The sequence below is a fragment of the Indicator indicator genome, chromosome Z, assembly GCF_027791375.1.
Source record: "Indicator indicator isolate 239-I01 chromosome Z, UM_Iind_1.1, whole genome shotgun sequence".
Lineage (NCBI taxonomy): Eukaryota > Metazoa > Chordata > Aves > Piciformes > Indicatoridae > Indicator > Indicator indicator.
Genome location: NC_072053.1, coordinates 76,392,232 through 76,411,717, shown reverse-complemented (window position 1 = coordinate 76,411,717; position 19,486 = coordinate 76,392,232).

Genomic DNA, 19,486 nt, shown 5'->3' with positions numbered 1-19,486 from the left:
CTGCACTTAAAGCCTGTGCAAGGAGAAGTCCATGATCTTTGCCTGCCAAAGTCTAACGCTCTTGCTTTGCAGCGTTTGTATGTGCAGAGCAGGGCAGTTCAGAGAGGAAAATTACAGCTGATGTCCCAGCCTCAGACAGTGTTTAACACATATTTTCCTACTGCTGCTTAAACTGAAATCACTGACAGATTTTGGAGTTATCATTGCTCTGCTGTAGCAAGAGCCTCTTACAGCTTTTGCTCTTGGATGCCTGTATTCTCATGCAGAGATAAATTCACTGGGGATTTATATCTGATTCACATTTTTAAGGCACTCCCAAGAAATTAGAGAAGAAAACAATAATTCATTGAACTTCCTGCCCATGCTAAAAACCAAGACATCAGATTACCCAGTAAAAATTAGCCTGTGATGTGGTGGGAAACATAGGTGGCTAAATTAAGCTAGATACCTTAATGTTGACTGGGTTACACTGTGGGACTTGCCTGCCTTGCTTCACATTATGTTGGCCCAATCAGTCTCACAACAGAGCAGCTATTGAGAGGACAATGAGGTCTTTAAATTAAGATTTGTAAATGTTGAGTACAAAATAGGTGCTGTCTTGTGGCTTTTAATTGCCATGTTAATTCTGTCTGCTGCTTGAATTCTTTATTCAAAGCTTTTAACAGCAGTAGAAAACATCACCACCTCTTTTAAGTGAGACTAAATATGGTGACTGCTACAATGTAGAGTAAGAGTCTGTGGCCTCTGTCCTTCTTGCTTGCACTTCAAAACTTCTACTTCACTATTTTAAAAGGAACATTGTGTGAGCTTAGCAAAAACGTGACTTCAGTTTGGGTTTTTAAATTTAAACTTGGGGCAAGATGTATTTTAACTTATTATAAATGCAGCAAAGTAAGGAGCAGATTTTATTCTAATTCTCTCCAAAGGCATAACTTTGCATGTGCTGAGTGGATCATGTAAGGAAAGGTGGAGGTGGCCTCGTTTTCTCAAGTGGTTTCAGAAGTCTTTACTGGTGCCCTTTGTCCCCTGGCAGGGAGGAGGACATGTACCTGACGTAATGCTGACAATTCTCTACATTCATACCTGAACCCTCTTTCTTCATCTGGGCCTTTCCCACAGCAGTAGCAGGGTAGGAAGCATTTCTTTTAGTGAAAAATGTGATTGTGAAAATGCAAATTACCAGCAGGCTGCAGGCATAGATTGCTGTCTTCTAAAACTAATCCTTACTCACTTTTATTTAGCATTCAAAATTGCCCATTTAATTCAGCACAGAAGTTTTCCTTAGATTTTCAACAGCAAAAAAAAAAAAAAAACAAACAACACAGGTGAGATATTTTTAGCTGAAAAGAAGTAAGAAAATAACATCTGCTTATTAAGCAAGAATAGAGGAGGGACCCTACTAAGCTATTTCTAAACTAGAAGTATACATTCTTCAAATGAGTACTGGGTACTCTTTTCCCAGAAGGAGCCAGTTAGTGTTTGTTATCTATATTAATGTGACTGAAAGACACCTATGATAGATGATACAGTATGTGCAAGGTAGTTTAGAGATGTATTTATGTATCTCTCTTACTGTTGGATAAGGACTTCCTACTCTGGATTTATATTAAAAAAAAATAATGGACAGAGCAATAAGTATACTTACTGACAAACTAAATATGAGTGAATCTTGGACAGAAAACACAACTAGGAGTTTATACCAAAGTCCACTGAGATCTGTGGTAAGAAGACCCCCAAGAACACTTTATCTGAATAAGGCCCAGGCAGTAGATTTTAACAGTCTAGCAACCCAGAAGATTACCTGATTCTTGACTCTCAGGTAGGGTTATTTCAAACTGGATGAGTGGAGTGTGGTTCCCTACAGGAAGAAGATTAATTCACTACAGACAGAAAAGAAACATGTTGGAGAATTTGTGTTTTCAGGACGTTTGTTTCATTTCTGTTTCTTGTTGCTAAAGTCACATTACTTTGTAATTTGATAGAAAACAAGACATCAGGAAGAAATTCTTTACAGTAGTGGTGGTGAGACACCAGAGCAGATTGCCCAGGGTGGACGTGCATGGCCCTTCCCTGGAAGTGTTCAAGACCAGGCTGGATGAGGTCTTGGCACAACCCGATCTAGTGGAAGGTGTCCTTGTCCATGGCAGGGGGGTTGGAACTAGATGATCTATGAATCTATAAAATTCTGCTTTTACTATTTTGAGAAAATTGAAAACTGTGTTTATTACCCATTCAAGTGAAGAGTTAGTTATCCAAGGTGCAAGCACTTTATAGAACATATTAAATTAGATATTTATATGTAAACTTCATGCCAATACATGATACAACCTAGCAAAATAATGAAATAGTTGGTTTTGAATTTTTGTCTGTGTAGTAACATTTGTTGTAAAATCTATTTTTTCATCCAGAAACAAAATTTCTTGTGCAGTGTTTTTTGGAGTTTTGTAGTTGTTGTTGTTGTCTTTTTTTTTAGTTTTGGTTTTTTTTTCCCCTGGAAGGAAGAATTAATGGACCATTCAGAAAGAAACAATCTCTGCAAAGAATGATGCAAATCAGTCATCTGTGAGTGGCTGATGTCCCCGTGGAGTCACTTGTGCTGCCTGCAGTGGATGGAAGAACACCCCTCTCAGCCGACCTGCTTCAGCCTGAGGAAGGCAGTGTGCCATTGCTTGTCAGGTGAAGTTGTCTCCTCTTTTGTCCCACCCCTGAGACAAGGATTGTCCCTCTGCCTGTCTTGCTGTCCAGAATACTCCAAGCTCAGAATGAAAGGCAAGGCAAATGTTAAGCAGAAAAGACTCACCAAGGATAGTGAGAGCACCTGAAGAAACCAAGGACTGACAGAAATGTCAGTGGCTGTAATAACCACTTAGGATTCACAGACTACTTAAAAAGAATGGAGAACCAGTATTTGCAAAAGGTTACATTTGCTCCTTTCCCTGTGAAGTGCAGGTGAGATGGCAGTTTAAAAAAAAAAAAATCTGCAAAAGTTCTTGAGGAAGAGGAAAAATTTATCAGTGAGTTTGAGAAAATGGTTAGACTGGCCTTAGGACAGAGGGATGATTCCCCTGATACAGGCTGCTGGTTCAGGAGCAAAACCTATGTAAGATGTCATAAGCTGCTCCACATCTGTTGAGCCCACTCCTGTGAGAGCTGGATGACACAATCATGAGCATTTGGCCCCTGGACATACGCAATGCAAAGAGGTTTTTCTGCAGAAAGAGGCAGATGACAGTTGATTTCAAGGGAACAGGTTTATTTCTGTGCTCTTCCAGTTTATTGCAGTAGTAGCCATCCATCAAATAGCAATTGCCTCAGGTTTTTAAACATCACACTCATTGCCTTTCAGTCTGGAGCAGTCCACTGTGACACTACAGCATTTTTTTTTCCTGTTAATCTCCACATTCCTCCACTATCATTCATTTGTAGATCACTATTCCCATCACAGCTGTGGCTGTTTTAGTACAAGTTTCAGAAGGCATTAGTATGAACTATATGTTAGCTGGTTTTTTTTTAAAGCCTTCTTAAAACCCTGTCTGGCCGAGAAAGATGACCTGGCATGGAGCCTTCAGGAGGACTGCAGTCAGTTGCTGGGTCTCAGCTTGCTTGTCAGCACAGCCAGCTTTCTAACCAGCTCTTCTCTCCTCTGCTTCTCCTCAGGGAAACAGGAACAACTGTATTTCCTTTCACTCATTCTTTCTGCAGCAGTTCCACATAAGTCTGTAAACTCCATGCAATGTATGCTATCTTTTACACTTCCATAAAAATTGGCTATCTCAGTGTTATGATTACATGTGCCTCCAACAAAACAGTGCTGACAGACCACCTTGAAGTCACCTTGCACCATGCTTTTTAATGAACTGCAGTTATTTGTGGAGGAGTTTATTATTAAGCTGATACCTTTATCACTAGACCAAATCCCTTGAATCTTTACTGAGGTAAAAACTTCCTAGCTGCAGTTAATAAAATCTGCAAGCTGCACCTGGGTGCTGCATGTCTGAAGCAAAGCATAGAACTTTAATGAACATGAGCCAGCAGTGTGCCCAGGTGCCCAAGAAGACCAATGGCATCCTGGCCTCTATCAGGGATAGTGTGGCCAGCAGGAGCAGGGAAGTCACTCTGCCCCTGTACTCAGCTCTGGTTAGGCCACACCTTGAGTACTGTGTCCAGTTCTGGGCCCCTCAGTTCAAGAGAAATGTTGAGATGCTGGAACATGTCCAGAGAAGGGCAGCAAAGCTGGTGAGGGGTCTGGAACACAAACCCTACAAGGAGTGGCTGAGGGAGCTGGGGGTGTTTAGCCTGGAGAAGAGGAGGCTCAGGAGAGACCTTATTGCTGTCTAAAACTACCTGAAGGGAGGTTGTAGCCAGGTGGGGTTGATCTCTTCTCCCAGACAATCAGCACCAGAACAAGAGGGCACAGTCTCAAGCTGTGCAGGGGGAAGTTTAGGCTTAATCTTAGAGAGAGAGATTGGCCATTGGAATGGACTGCCCAGGGAGGTGGTGGGGTCAACATCCCTGGAGGTGTTTAGGAAGGGACTGGATGAGGCACTTAGTGCCATGATCTAGCTGATTAGTTAGGGTTGGGTGATTGGTTGGACTTGATGATCCTGGAGGTCTCTTCCAACCTTGTTGATTCTGTGATTCTGTAATTGACTGCCTTTTGAATTGGTATCCAAACTCCTAACAGGTGCCATTTATCAGCATAGAAATGGAAACAAGGACTAAAATGTGACATTGCTTAGTTTAGTTCTGTCAAGGTGAGATACCCTAACAGCTTCTCTTCTCAGTATTACCAAGGCAGAGGCTGTTGATTTGAAGTCATGGACTTTCTTCTTCCAGTCAATGATGGAATGGTAATGGACAAATGTATTCAGCTGCAAACTTCACACAATATGTGGCCTACAAGCTTCTGGAATACCCTGGGGCCACTGCTATGTGCAATGTTGTGTGTTAGAATGCTTGCCTTTCTTGGAGAGGTACAGTACTTGGGTAAAAATCATCCCTATGGTCTGATCCTACAAGCAGGGTAGTGTATGTGTATTTAAGATATCCAGAACAGAAGGTACCACAAACTATTAATAAATAGCAGCCCTGCAAGAACTTCAGTCTGGAGTTTTTTTGTAGCTAGACTGAATTAACTGGCTTTCTGTCCCAATTCTGGAAGTTCAGTATGCACTTTTCTATGTAAATAGTCCCCTTGAAATTACTGGGAACAACTATCAAGGTCATAGTCTGACACTGATCTGAAGCCTACTGCAGATATTTACACAGAGTATGAATTTTTTAAATTCAGTGACTTTGGTAGGATTATTTGCCCCAAGTCATGTTTGCATGGAGCTGGGATTTAATCTCCTAGGGGATGACTCCTTTTTTAATTTCTTCCCTTTTCCTGCACCACAAATTTCTCCTTCTTCTCCTTTTCTTCTTCTTCTCCCTGCTGTGAAAAGTATTGTCCACCCACAGTTACGTCTGAAAAATTACAATAAAGAAGACAGAGTGTGTTATCCTGTGCTTGAGAGCCTCTGTAGAAATGTGGAGTGACAGCAGGGTGACTGCAGCTGATGAAAAAAAAAGATAAGGTATTGTTATCCAGCAGTGTAGCTAGCAAATTATTTCAATAGTTTGAGTTTAAATCTTTTCATGCTTCAAGCTGTATTGCTGGCACTGAGCTTTTGATTAGTGATGAAAAACAATATATATTTAGTCGTAATTGCAGTTCATTTTTTCATTTTTTCATTGTTCTAGTAATTTTGATTGCTACTTTTATCAAGCACAAGGATAGAGTGGCTGGAAAGCTGTGACTCGAAGAGGGACCTGGGTTTATTGGTTGACAATTAACTGAACATGAGTCAGCAGTGCCCAGGTGGCCAAGAAAGCCAGTGGCATCCTGGCTTGTATTAGAAATGCTGTGGACAGCAGGGACAGGGAAGTGACCATCCCCCTGCACTCAGCACTGGTGAGGCCACGCTTTGAGTACTGTGTTCACTTCTGGGACCCTCACTACAAGAAGGACATTGAAGTGCTGGAGTGCATCCAGAGAAGGGCAATGAGGCTGGTGAAGGGCCTGCAGCACATGGCCTACAAGGAGTGTCTGAGGGAGCTGGGGTTGTTCAGTCTGGAGAAGAGAAGGCTGAGGGGAGACCTCATTGCTCTCTACAACTACCTGAAGGGACGTTGGAGTGAGGAGGGAGCCAGCCTCTTCTCCTTGGTGTCAAGCAGCAGGATCAGAGGAAATGGTTTCAAGCTGCTCCAGGGGATATTCAAGCTGGATGCTAGGAAATATTTCTTCAGTGAGAGGGTTCTCAAACACTGGAATGGTCTGCCCAGGGCAGTGGTGGAGTCACTGTCCCTGAGGGTGTTTAAGCAGTTGGCACCTGAGGACATGGTTTAGTGTTGTCCTTTCAGTGCTGGGCTAAGGGTTGGACAAAATGATCTTTGAGGTCTCTTCCAAATGGATATGATTCTGTGAAAATGTCACTGGGAATAGAGGGCTAGGAAAATAACTCTATCAAAAAAAATAGTATGTTGGGTAAAATATATATTGTCATATTGACTGTAATCAGTAACGACCAAAGTGTGAAGGAAGCAAACACTGTCCCAGTCTGCTGCCAATATTGTGCTCTCAGCTTCAAAATAATCCTCATCTGAGTGGAAGAGTATTCCTTCTGCTTTTCCTCAGAGTGACAGTTTTCCTCCTGGTCTTCAACATGATGCATGCCACAGAGGAAGGAACTAAAGGACTTTTACTGCATTTATTTTTCCCATCTTACCAGATCCAGAAATCACTTTCAGAGCAATCCTGTCTAGTCATAAAGCTGTACCCAGTTAAAAGATTACTGTGGACATTATTAGTTAGTAAAATCGCCGCGCAGCAACAACTTGCCATTCGTTTCAGGGGTGAGGAAAATAGACATACATGAAGCGGGGTATCCTACCCATTGTAAATGGCAAGTGTAAGGGCTGAGGGTGGGCAAGAAGGAATGGGAGGGGATTGGGGGGTGGAACGGGGAAACTGGACAGGCCCCGTACTGGTATAAGATAAACCCCATCATTAATAAAAATAACATAAAAATAAAAAAAACAAATAAAAACCCCCCACCCCCCCCCCCCCCCCAGTTTTTTTTGTTTTTTTTTTTTTTTTTTTTTTTTTTTGGGGGGGGGGGGGGGGGGGGGGGGGGGGGGGGGGGGGGGGGGGGGGGGGGGGGGGGGGGGGGGGGGGGGGGGGGGGGGGGGGGGGGGGGGGGGGGGGGGGGGGGGGGGGGGGGGGGGGGGGGGGGGGGGGGGGTGGGGGGGGGGGGGGGGGGGGGGGGGGGGGGGGGGGGGGGGGGGGGGGGGGGGGGGGGGGGGGGGGGGGGGGGGGGGGGGGGGGGGGGGGGGGGGGGGGGGGGGGGGGGGGGGGGGGGGGGGGGGGGGGGGGGGGGGGGGGGGGGGGGGGGGGGGGGGGGGGGGGGGGGGGGGGGGGGGGGGGGGGGGGGGGGGGGGGGGGGGGGGGGGGGGGGGGGGGGGGGGGGGGGGGGGGGGGGGGGGGGGGGGGGGGGGGGGGGGGGGGGGGGGGGGGGGGGGGGGGGGGGGGGGGGTGGGGGGGGGGGGGGGGGGGGGGGGGGGGGGGGGGGGGGGGGGGGGGGGGGGGGGGGGGGGGGGGGGGGGGGGGGGGGGGGGGTGGGGGGGGGGGGGGGTGGGGGGGGGGGGGGGGGGGGGGGGGGGGGGGGGGGGGGGGGGGGGGGGGGGGGGGGGGGGGGGGGGGGGGGGGGGGGGGGGGGGGGGGGGGGGGGGGGGGGGGGGGGGGGGGGTGGGGGGGGGGGGGGGGGGGGGTGGGGGGGGGGGGGGGGGGGGGGGGTGGGGGGGGGGGGGGGGGGGGGGGGGGGGGGGGGGGGGGGGGGGGGGGGGGGGGGGGGGGGGGGGGGGGGGGGGGGGGGGGGGGGGGGGGGGGGGGGGGGGGGGGGGGGGGGGGGGGGGGGGGGGGGGGGGGGGGGGGGGGGGGGGGGGGGGGGGGGGGGGGGGGGGGGGGGGGGGGGGGGGGGGGGGGGGGGGGGGGGGGGGGGGGGGGGGGGGGGGGGGGGGGGGGGGGGGGGGGGGGGGGGGGGGGGGGGGGGGGGGGGGGGGGGGGGGGGGGGGGGGGGGGGGGGGGGGGGGGGGGGGGTGGGGGGGGGGGGGGGGGGGGGGGGGGGGGGGGGGGGTGGGGGGGGGGGGGGGGGGGGGGGGGGGGGGGGGGGGGGGGGGGGGGGGGGGGGGGGGTGGGGGGGGGGGGGGGGGGGGGGGGGGGGGGGGGGGGGGGGGGGGGGGGGGGGGGGGGGGGGGGGGGGGGGGGGGGGGGGGGGGGGGGGGGGGGGGGGGGGGGGGGGGGGGGGGGGGGGGGGGGGGGGGGGGGGGGGGGGGGGGGGGGGGGGGGGGGGGGGGGGGGGGGGGGGGGGGGGGGGGGGGGGGGGGGGGGGGGGGGGGGGGGGGGGGGGGGGGGGGGGGGGGGGGGGGGGGGGGGGGGGGGGGGGGGGGGGGGGGGGGGGGGGGGGGGGGGGGGGGGTGGGGGGGGGGGGGGGGGGGGGGGGGGGGGGGGGGGGGGGGGGGGGGGGGGGGGGGGGGGGGGGGGGGGGGGGGGGGGGGGGGGGGGGGGGGGGGGGGGGGGGGGGGGGGGGGGGGGGGGGGGGGGGGGGGGGGGGGGGGGGGGGGGGGGGGGGGGGGGGGGGGGGGGGGGGGGGGGGGGGGGGGGGGGGGGGGGGGGGGGGGGGGGGGGGGGGGGGGGGGGGGGGGGGGGGGGGGGGGGGTGGGGGGGGGGGGGGGGGGGGGGGGGGGGGGGGGGGGGGGGGGGGGGGGGGGGGGGGGGGGGGGGGGGGGGGGGGGGGGGGGGGGGGGGGGGGGGGGGGGGGGGGGGGGGGGGGGGGGGTGGGGGGGGGGGGGGGGGGGGGGGGGGGGGGGGGGGGGGGGGGGGGGGGGGGGGGGGGGGGGGGGGGGGGGGGGGGGGGGGGGGGGGGGGGGGGGGGGGGGTGGGGGGGGGGGGGGGGGGGGGGGGGGGGGGGGGGGGGGGGGGGGGGGGGGGGGGGGGGGGGGGGGGGGGGGGGGGGGGGGGGGGGGGGGGGGGGGGGGGGGGGGGGGGGGGGGGGGGGGGGGGGGGGGGGGGGGGGGGGGGGGGGGGGGGGGGGGGGGGGTGGGGGGGGGGGGGGGGGGGGGGGGGGGGGGGGGGGGGGGGGGGGGGGGGGGGGGGGGGGGGGGGGGGGGGGGGGGGGGGGGGGGGGGGGGGGGGGGGGGGGGGGTGGGGGGGGGGGGGGGGGGGGGGGGGGGGGGGGGGGGGGGGGGGGGGGGGGGGGGGGGGGGGGGGGGGGGGGGGGGGGGGGGGGGGGGGGGGGGGGGGGGGGGGGGGGGGGGGGGGGGGGGTGGGGGGGGGGGGGGGGGGGGGGGGGGGGGGGGGGGGGGGGGGGGGGGGGGGGGGGGGGGGGGGGGGGGGGGGGGGGGGGGGGGGGGGGGGGGGGGGGGGGGGGGGGGGGGGGGGGGGGGGGGGGGGGGGGGGGGGGGGGGGGGGGGGGGGGGGGGGGGGGGGGGGGGGGGGGGGGGGGGGGGGGGGGGGGGGGGGGGGGGTGGGGGGGGGGGGGGGGGGGGGGGGGGGGGGGGGGGGGTGGGGGGGGGGGGGGGGGGGGGGGGGGGGGGGGGGGGGGGGGGGGGGGGGGGGGGGGGGGGGGGGGGGGGGGGGGGGGGGGGGGGGGGGGGGGGGGGGGGGGGGGGGGGGGGGGGGGGGGGGGGGGGGGGGGGGGGGGGGGGGGGGGGGGGGGGGGGGGGGGGGGGGGGGGGGGGGGGGGGGGGGGGGGGGGGGGGGGGGGGGGGGGGGGGGGGGGGGGGGGGGGGGGGGGGGGGGGGGGGGGGGGGGGGGGGGGGGGGGGGGGGGGGGGGGGGGGGGGTGGGGGGGGGTGGGGGGGGGGGGGGGGGGGGGGGGGGGGGGGGGGGGGGGGGGGGGCTAGACGCTTCGCTTTTTCCCGGCTTTTCTCTTTTTTATTATTCCTTTTGGGGTAAATGTAAAAAAAAAAGAGAAAAAAAAACAAAATGCCATGGTTCCCCAAAACAAAATTCTTTTACCCAAAGCTTTTTTCCTTTTGTTAAGTGGGGGGCAGGGGCCTTATTGTAGGTTTTTTTTAAATATTAAAACTGTGTCCCCCACTGGTTTTTAAAAAAAATTCCCCCCCAAAAAACCTGTTTGTCTTGGGGGAACGTGCAAGGGGAAAAATATGTGGGGAGTTTAAGGGGTTTGGGGGTTTCAAAAAAAAAAAAAAAAAATGGGGGGGCCTTTTTAAAACTGTGAAAGGAAAGATAAACTAAAAAAAATTAGGGCCGGTTGTTTACTTTTTGTTTGGCTTTGGGAGGAACTCTTTGCTTGAAGTCTTATTTCTTTCTGTTTTGCCTTATCCCCCCCCCCCTTATTTGTTTTGGCCCCCCCATTTGGGGAAAAACCAATTGGAAGTTTAAAAAAATTTTTTGTTTGGAATTCGTCTAGGTCTTGAAAAGCCCAAAAAAAGTGTTTAAGTTTATTTTTCAAAGCTTTTTTTACCTTTTATAAAAACAGAAACCACCATATTTTATTTCCCTCAGGGTGGTGATTACTAAAGGGAGGTTTCTTTTCAAAAATACAATGAAATTTTTTTTGTTTCCTTTGTTTATTTCAAAAGCTGGAGGGGGAGGGTGTTGGTGGGGAAAACCTTGCAGTTAGAGGGCCCCCACTGTGACAAAAATAAGTAAAAAAAAGCTTTTTATATTTAAGTAAGGCCTTTTGCCCTTAGTGCCTTCATAGGATGGGGCATTATTGTGGCCACCAAACCACTTGCACCGGTTTTCTAGCCTCTCTTGTGTGGGCCCAAAGGCTTTGTTGTGCCTTTTGCTATATTCAATCTTAGGTTTTTGACTGCGTGTTTCATGTTGTTGTAAACAATACCCACCCAAAGGGCCTCCAACATTTTGGGTGTTGTTTCAAGGTTCGCTTTGGTGGGGGGCATTGTTTTGTTTTGTTATTTATCAAAGATATAACAGGGTTGTTTTTTCCTTTCTACAGAAATGTTTTTGGAATTGGGGGGCCCAAAACCAGGCCACAGGGATACAGTAAATGGGCAAGTGGGTATTTAGGGCGTTGGCAGGTAAATTAAAAAACCAGGGGGGGGGGGAGGAAACCTGGACAGAATACGGTGGGAGCCAATTAGCCTCGCAAAAAACAAAAAAAAAAAAAAAACTCCCCAGGGAGGGGCCTTTGATGGGTTTGCCAAGGGAAGGGGGGTGTATGGGGGGGATAAAAACCCGTGGGTTGCTGGGGGTCTTACAAAAAACTATTTTTCTTTAAACCAGGGGGATTTTTGGTGGCAAAGCCAACCCCCAAACATTTCTATTTCCCAGGGAGCCCAAACATCACTGGGTCCAAGGGTCTTAGACTAGTATGTGTTTTTTCTTTAATCCCCAACAAAAATAAAGCCCCAACTTGAAAACAGGGGTTTTATTTTTTTCCTCGTGTAGGGGGATTATTGGTTCCAACCCACTTTCCTTTGTTGGGCATGTTACGTTTTGTTTCTTTTGTTTTTTTCTTGATAAAATCTCTTTCTCCCTTTTCCTTACCTATTGTCTTGTCATATTTGATGTATGGCGATGCTTTTTTTCTTTTTCTTTTCAAACCCACAAAAGAAAAACCATTCGGGTGGGGTGGGGGGGGGGAAATGGGAAGCTAACTTGTTGTTCAGGGGGTCTAGCCGTACTGTTCTTTTAAGGTTTTAATTCGATGGGGGGCAATTTTTTTCCCAATATTTCTGTTCACCCACTGGGATTTTTTTAAGAGTTTGTATAGGGTTTATTTTCCCAATTTTGACCGCAAAGGAACTCTTTTCAGTGTTATTTGTTCCAAGTAAAAAAATTCCTGTAATTTTGTAACGCTTTTTAGTTACAGATTTGGTAAATTTGTAATATAAATTTTTGAAATTGCTGATTTGGCCAGTGAAAAAGTGAAAAACACAAAATTGTAAATTAATTTATTAGCAGGGGGCAAGAGGGGGGGGGCTTTCCTAATTTTTAAAAAAAAACAACCTTGCTGTTCTTGGTAGGTTTTTGTTTTGTAATTTATCCTTACCTTTTTTTTTTCAAAATAACATTGTGGTTGTAAATTTGGGGGCAGTGAATTTGAGGATAAAAATTGTTGGGGTTTCCCCCAGCTTTCCTTTACGGGGGAGGTAAAGTTTTGGGGGGGGGGGGGAGACAAAAATTGGGATTTTTATTCCGTAATTCTAGTTGGAAAAAGTGAATTTTAAATCTGGACTAAAAAAGTTTAAGGGGGCCCCCCACCGCAGGTTTTTGCTGGCTTTAAAATTATTTTTTTTGGTTTGTCTTTTCTGGTTCTCTGTGGACTAGTTATTTTCAAATAAGGGCCTTCATTTTTAAATAAAAAAAAACAGACCTCCCAGGCTACCCAACGGGGTTTTAGATTATTCCTAAAAAAAAAAACCATTTTAGTTTCTTCTAATCAACCTTATTTTATTAAAAACCTGTAGGTCCCTATGGGTACTGGGCTTCATGTTATTAGGTGGAGGGCAACAAGTGGGTTCTTTATATTGAAGGGATAAAATTCCTTTTTTGTATGTTTCTTGTTGGATAAGGCAGCTGTTTAACGTGTGGGGGCTTGGCATTTTAATTATATCTGGGGCTGAAAAAATACCAAATTTAAACAAGTTTTCATTTTCAAAATAAAACAAACAAAAAAAGTAGTTTCCCTTCTGAAAGCTATGCTAATACAAAAACGGTATATTTGGCTGGAATTTCACCGATTTTTTTCCAAAAAAAACCCATTCCCCCTGAAAAAACCTAAAAAACAAGCCAAAATAAAAACAAAAAACACTTCCAGTGGGGGGTGTCGGGGGGGGGGGGGGGGGGGGGGGGATTAATTAAACCCCCAAAAGCCTTGGCTGTTTTAGGGAGACATAAAAGTGGGCATATTGGCTTTTTATTAAAAAAAGGGGAATTAAAAAGTGAAAAGGGATCTGAGGGGGGAAATTTTTCTTCCCGAGGGCATTTATGAAAGAATATTTAATTCCATTTAAGGGGGGGGGGGGGTCGGATTAATTTATTGTGGGGCCCAAAAACAAAAAAACCCAAAAAACATAACCCAACCTCTGTTGGGGGAAAATCCTCCAAATTTCTGAAGGGGAGTTATAAGTTGCTGTTTGTTTAAATAAAACAGAACATTTTTGTGGGGATATTTTGTGTTAGGGGGCCGATTTCTGGAATGTCGTGTAACAGGGAAACCCACCAATAAAGTATTACCTAAGCTCTGGCCCACTTGGGCATTTTTCCCTTTCTTGTGAGGGGCAGCAGGGTGAGGGGGCATTGGAATTGAATGTTAACTAAAGCCCCTGGGGTCCAATCCCGCTTCTTGTTTTGGGGGGGGGGGGGGGGTGGGGGGGTGTGGGGAACCATCCCCAGGAAATGGCAATAAGCTGATGGCGGGGGGCGCTTGGCCCTATTCGTTTTGCATTTCTTGGGGGGGCTTCTGTGAAGGCAAGGGGGGGGGCACCCCATTTTGGATAGGCTCAAAGCTGGAAGAGAAGGTTTGAAAAGGGAGAGTAAGTAATGAAAAGGTGGGGGTGGGGTTAGACATTTTGGGTAGAAACCCAATGTTTTATAAGGTATTTGTATTTTAAAAACCACTGTAAAAGAAGTTTGGGCGGTCATGCTGCCTAGGAGGGGGGGAGGGAGGAGGGGGGTTGGGGTGGGTTAACAGGCTGTTCTTCAAGTGAGGGAAAAAAGCGGGGGGGGGTTAGGCCTCAAGTTTTTGCCTTAAGGGGAAAATTTAAGTTGGGAGAGGGGGGGGGGGGGGGGGGGACGACCCAAAACCTTGGGGGGGGGGCATTCAAAGCTGATTGTGGGAAGGGTTAAAACCATTGTTTTTTTTAATTTACTGGCTATTTTGTGTTAAAAATTTCATTTGAGGGCTGTTATTAAGGGCTCTCGTATTTTCTAAGAAAACATACTTAGGTAAATTATCTGGAAACTCTTTGGAAAATTTCCTTTTTCTTTAATCCGTGGTTGGGAATCAAGGTGAGGGCATGGGGTGTTTGTCCGGGGGGGAGCTGGGGGGGGTGTGGATCAGAATTGCTCCTCATTAGGCCCATCATCTTCCAAAGGGGATCAAATTTCCATAAACTTTTTTTTCCAAGGCAGTGGATGGGGGGGAAAATTATCTTTTGGATGCGAAAAAAGAAATTTACTCCAAAGGGGTGTGGGGTATATTTGTAAGGGTTGAAAATCTAAAAACTGTCAAGCAAGAATAAAATTCCTCCTGGGTTTTAAATCCCATTGGTTGTGTTTTGGGTGTGATAAAGGGTAATATATAAAAAACCCAATAAAGTTATTTGTAATAAAACTTTAACTTTTTTTTTCTCGGTCGGGGGCCTCTGTGCCCTCTAAAGGCCAGGGGGGGGATACCAACTAGCTGGGGGGGCTTGGCGTCTTACTAGGGCCTGTTTTTATGGTGGGCTGGGACACTCCGGGGCTGGGGGAGTTTTCTTTTTGTTGGTGGGGGCTATAAGCCCACTAATAACAAGGCTTTTACAACTCTTCTGGCCTGTTTTCTCTTCCTTGTTTTTTTTCGCGTTTTGTATTAGGACGGGGTAGTGGAAGGCAGGAGAAGGGGGAAAAAGGGCTGTTTTGGTAAACCCCCCCTGGGTTTTTGTTTCCGCCCCAGGGGGGGTTAGCAGTTGTGTGGTTTAACATTGGAAAAAATATTGCCATTGGAAAAAACTATTTGGGTAATATGTTTGTTACATATTTTTTTCAATTTGCCCATTTTTCCATAATTCTAAGGGGGAAACATTTTTTAGTTCTGCTTGTAAATATAAGGGTTTCCCCCATTTGGCTTGGGCATAAAAAAAAATAGCACTGGACAGCTTGGTGGTCTGGGACAAATTATTTTATTTTTTGGGGGGTGTGGGGGGGGGGGGGGGGTGGGGGGGGGGGGGGGGGGGGTTAATTTCAATCAATTACCCACTACCCCCCCACTATACTTTTGGCGGGTAGGGAAGGGAGGTTAAGAGGGGAGGAAGCCCTGGGTGTCTTGGCTCCTTAATAAAAAACCCGGGAGGAAATTAGGGGACTCTTTTTTGTGCCTTTGGGGTGGGGGGGAACTTTTCCGATGGGGGAGGGGGCCCCTGTGAAAGGAAAAAAAAAACAAACCAACGGGGGGGCACGTCTTTGGAATTCCTTCTGGAGCCCCGGCTTGAAACTGGGAAGGAGGACCCCCCCACCTTTCCTTGGGACACGCACCGTGAGAAGGGCACTAAGCTGGCCACCTACCCCCGCGGGGGGGGGAAGGGGGGGGACAACATTCGGGTGGGTTCGGGGGGATACCACGGCTTAGCATGGCTTCTCTCTTTTGCAGAAAAAACTTTCACCAGTCCTTGCTCAGGTTTGGTTGGAGGGGGGGCAGGGGCAGGGGGGCGTTTGGGGGTGGGGGGCGGCGCGGTATTTTGTCATTGGGGGAGTTTAATTTTGCCCATTTGGTGGGCTAGCTCCGCAAGCTTAAACCCAAGGTCTCTTGTTATTGTGATCACCAGGGGCGCTTTGGCCTTCCCAGAAGGACCCCAAAAAAAAGGCCCTAAGGAGGTGGGTATGGATATTTTTCCGTTTGGATGGCCCCCACTGGGCTTGCCAAAAAAAAAAAAAGGTTGGGCCCGCAGATGGGGCAGATGGGAAGAAAATTTCGAACAAAAGGCCCCCCTTGCCAGTTGGGGTGGGTACCGCGATACCCCTAATCCCAACCTTGGGTCAAAAAAAAGGCCCCATAGGGGTTGGCATGCCCTAGGCTTAAGTTGTGGGGACCCAACCTTGAAAGGGGAAGGGTGGGTGGAAAAAAATTTTGATTGGTGCATGGGGGGGGCCACCGGAGCCTGGGGGTGGGGGGGCCAAGTGATGGTGGTGTTCAAAAAGGGGGGGTGGACAAATTTTTTCTAAGAAACCATGGGGGCCCCAGGGAGGGGGGGGGAGGGGGAGGCCCCCAGGCCTTCATGTTTGTTTTTTGGGGGGGGTGGGCCCAATTCCCCCCTCCTGTAGGGCTTATGGGGGGCTAAGGAACTTCTTTTCTGTTGGGTGGGGTGGGCCTTACAAAATGTTGGGGGGTGTGCGGGGGGGGGGGTGACAACCTAACAGGGGGAGGGGGGGGGGCAGGGGGGTAACATTTAGAAAATCTTTGGTTTGGGTATTGGGGTGGATGGCTTTGATTGAAAGTATGTGGGGGAAAACTCCCAAAAAACCCAAATTGGCAATTTGGAAACTGCTTGAGGCTCTTTACCTCTAGGGTTGGGCCCAGGTTCCACAACTTTCCCCAAAGGGCTTTTGAACTCCAGGGCGAAGGGGGGGGGGACACCCCAACTGTCAGTTGGGGGGGGAGGAAGGGCAGGGGGGGGAACAAAAGGGGACCTGGTTTCCACCCACAGGGGGGGGGTGGAATCAAAACACCCTAGTTTGGCAGGGGTGGGGGGGTCACTTGGAGGGCTGGGGGTCTGGTAATTACCCCCAAACTTTTATTTAGTGGGTATTTGGTGGGGGGGGGGGAAATTTCCAAAGATATAAACTTGGATGGGGAGGGAAAGGGGATGGGGGCTGGAACAAAACGCCCAGGGAAATAAGGGAATGGGTCTTTGAAGCTTTCTAAGTTTGGGGAACCTTTTTCGCGGGTTTTCAGAGGAAAGCTGCTTTATTTTTTGAGCCCCTTGCAGGGGGGGTGAAAGGGGCATTCAATTCCTGTTGGCAAAAGTGGTGTGGCCCAGCAGAAAAGGGATAAGGTTTGGCCCCCCAAAACCCCTCTTTGGTGGGGTGGTGGGAGAAATTTGGTGGGGGGGGGTATTTTTTTGCAGCTGTCTAAGAACAGCCTTGGGGGGCAACTGCTTGGTTTTTTTTTTGCTTTGGGTGGCTTGAGCTGTTCAGGGGAAACATGGTTGGAGGTCTGAGGGGGGCCCTGCTCCATTTTGTTTTTTCATTCCTACCAAAAAAAAGTGTGGCCAGGGTGGGGGGAGGAAAAAAATAACCCTGCTGCTGATTAAAAGGGGGGGACCCCCAAGAGGGTCCCCCTTAAAGGGAACACTTCCCCCTCCCCCAGGGAAAAAAGGGGCTATTTACTTGGGGGCTTTTTTCCAAAGGAAGGGATACCTCCCCCAGGGGGGGGTTCTGGTCTGGAAGGTTGGCTTTTGCCTGGGTTTTGTGGCAAGGGTGGGGGGCTTTATTTGGGGGGGAACAAAGGGGAGAACCAAGGGGGGGGGGGAAGGCTTTCTTGCATTTAAAACGCCTTCCCCCAAATAGGGCATGTTTAGAAAAAAGTACACCCAAGCCCTTTTGCAAAAAAGAAGATTTCCCTAATGTTAAAAAAAAAGACCCTTTTTTCCGTGTTTTGGGGGCCCCCAGGTTTTATACCAACTGCCCCTGGAAAAAACAACTTCCAAAAGGCGGCCTAGGGGAGCACAGGACCACATCCAAAAGGGCAAGAAAAAAAGGCAAAGGGGTTGCTTTTTTTAACCGGGAAGGCTGAATTTCTTCTTGGGCTTTTTGTGGGAACACCCTTTGAAAAAAAAATACCCATTTTTTTACAAACTAACATAAAAATGGAAACTTTGGGGTCCCTCTGGGGGTGTCCCGGGGAAAGCTACTGACCAAATTGCTTGTTGGGTGTTTGTTTGGGGTGGGGAGGATGGGGACCTCTCACAAAACCCCCTACAAGTAAAATCTTAATTTAGGGAAACAATTTCACCCAACCAGTGGCAATAAACCCCCCATTAACGGTTTAAATGGGAAAAATACCGTTATTTTTTTTAGCTATGAGGTGGGGGACCACCAGGGGGGGAGTTTTGTTTTTTTTCTCCAGTTTTGGCCTAGAATGGGGGGGGGCCAATTAGTGGGCCTTGGGGCCAGGTCATTTTTCTTTCTGATTCCCCCTTAGGGAGTGGGGGGTGGGGGAACTGGGGGGGGGGGGGACCTCATTATTTAAGGGAAGGGTTGTCCTCCAAAACCCCAACACCTTTTTGTGGTTTGGTTTTTATTATTTGTTTTGGGTTTAACCCCCAACCGGGGGGGGAGATTCTTATTTGCCCCCCCCCTTTATTATGTTGGGGGAGTTTGTGGGGGAAGTTGGGCGTTGCCACTCCCATTTTTTTTGGGGTTTCCTCTCCTCTAGGGTGACAAGGGCCCTTAAAATAAAAAAAACTGGTTTTGGGAGGGGGGGCTGCACGGAAACAAACCCAAACTTTGGGAAAAAACCATTGGGGGGAGCCCTTGGGGGGTGAATGTCATGGGTTGTTGGGGAGGGGAGGTTTGGCGCCAAGTGGGGGGAAAGACATAAAAAATATACTTTTGCCCCCGACCCACAAGTCCCCCCGTTTTTCAGGTGGGCTCTTGCTGTTTTATGTCTGTATTTGTTTTCATTGGCTGGGGGGTCTCCATGGGGTGGGGGACTAAAAAAAACCGCCACTTTATCCAAGGGGGGTGGAAAATTTTGCCTTCTTTTCAAGGCTTCATTTTAAAAACACCAAAAAAAAATTTCCCCATTTTGAAGGGGAGTGCCTTGGGGGTGGGGGGCACTTTGCCTTTCTTCTCACTTTTCCCCATTGTTTTTTTGGTTGGGTTGACTTTGTTTTCAGGAGGGGAAGTCCAGGGTGATTGCAAAAACTCCTTTCAAGTGGGCATCCTTTTCCTCCCCCCAACTTGGACATGGCAAACAACAAGCAAAATTTTTTTCGGAAGTCCAACCATAGGGGAGTTTGCGGCGGGGGGGAGGGGGGGAAACACACATTTTTCTGAACCATAGATCTTTTCATATCATGCCAGCCAAGTCAGAGGTTGCACTAATCAGGGTTCCTTCGCCTAGTGCCAGTGCCAAAAAAAGGCGGGGGAGCTAGCGGGGTGACAACGTAGTCTTCATCGACTCCATAAAATCCTGGGGGCGGAAAGCGGGGAACTGGTTTTTTCGGGGTGGTCCAGGTGACATGCTTTCGGGGGACGACATAAAACTAGGTGCATGAGGTGGTAATTCAAGTAACTTAGCCTTTTTTTGGCGCTGGCGCAAGCGCCCACCATCGGCAGCAGGGGACTGCCCAGTGGACAGCCTCCACAATGCCTGGGGGTGCTTGCCTGCCCAGGGGGGAGCCAAAAAACGCGGACTGAATCGTCCCCCGGGCCCAATAAACACCATAGGCAAAATGTGGGCAGTGGGGTGGGTGGGGGGGGGCTGGCTGGGAGCTGTAGGAAAATTACCATGGAAGTCTAGGATCTTTACAGTAGGTTGTTGTTGTTAGCTTAAACAGGTGTGTTACAGCTGTTTGCAAAACTGCGAGTATGCAGCTTAGGTTAAACCTGAGGAGAAACCCAGGTTTCAGGTTCTGGGAGAAAAAAAAATGGGAGAACAGAACTGGACCGGAAACGGGCAGGGCAAAAGACCCTTCAGTTTACGAGGGCCAATAGAAACAGCAGGTTCTCTTGAATGGTGTTAACGAAAGTGATT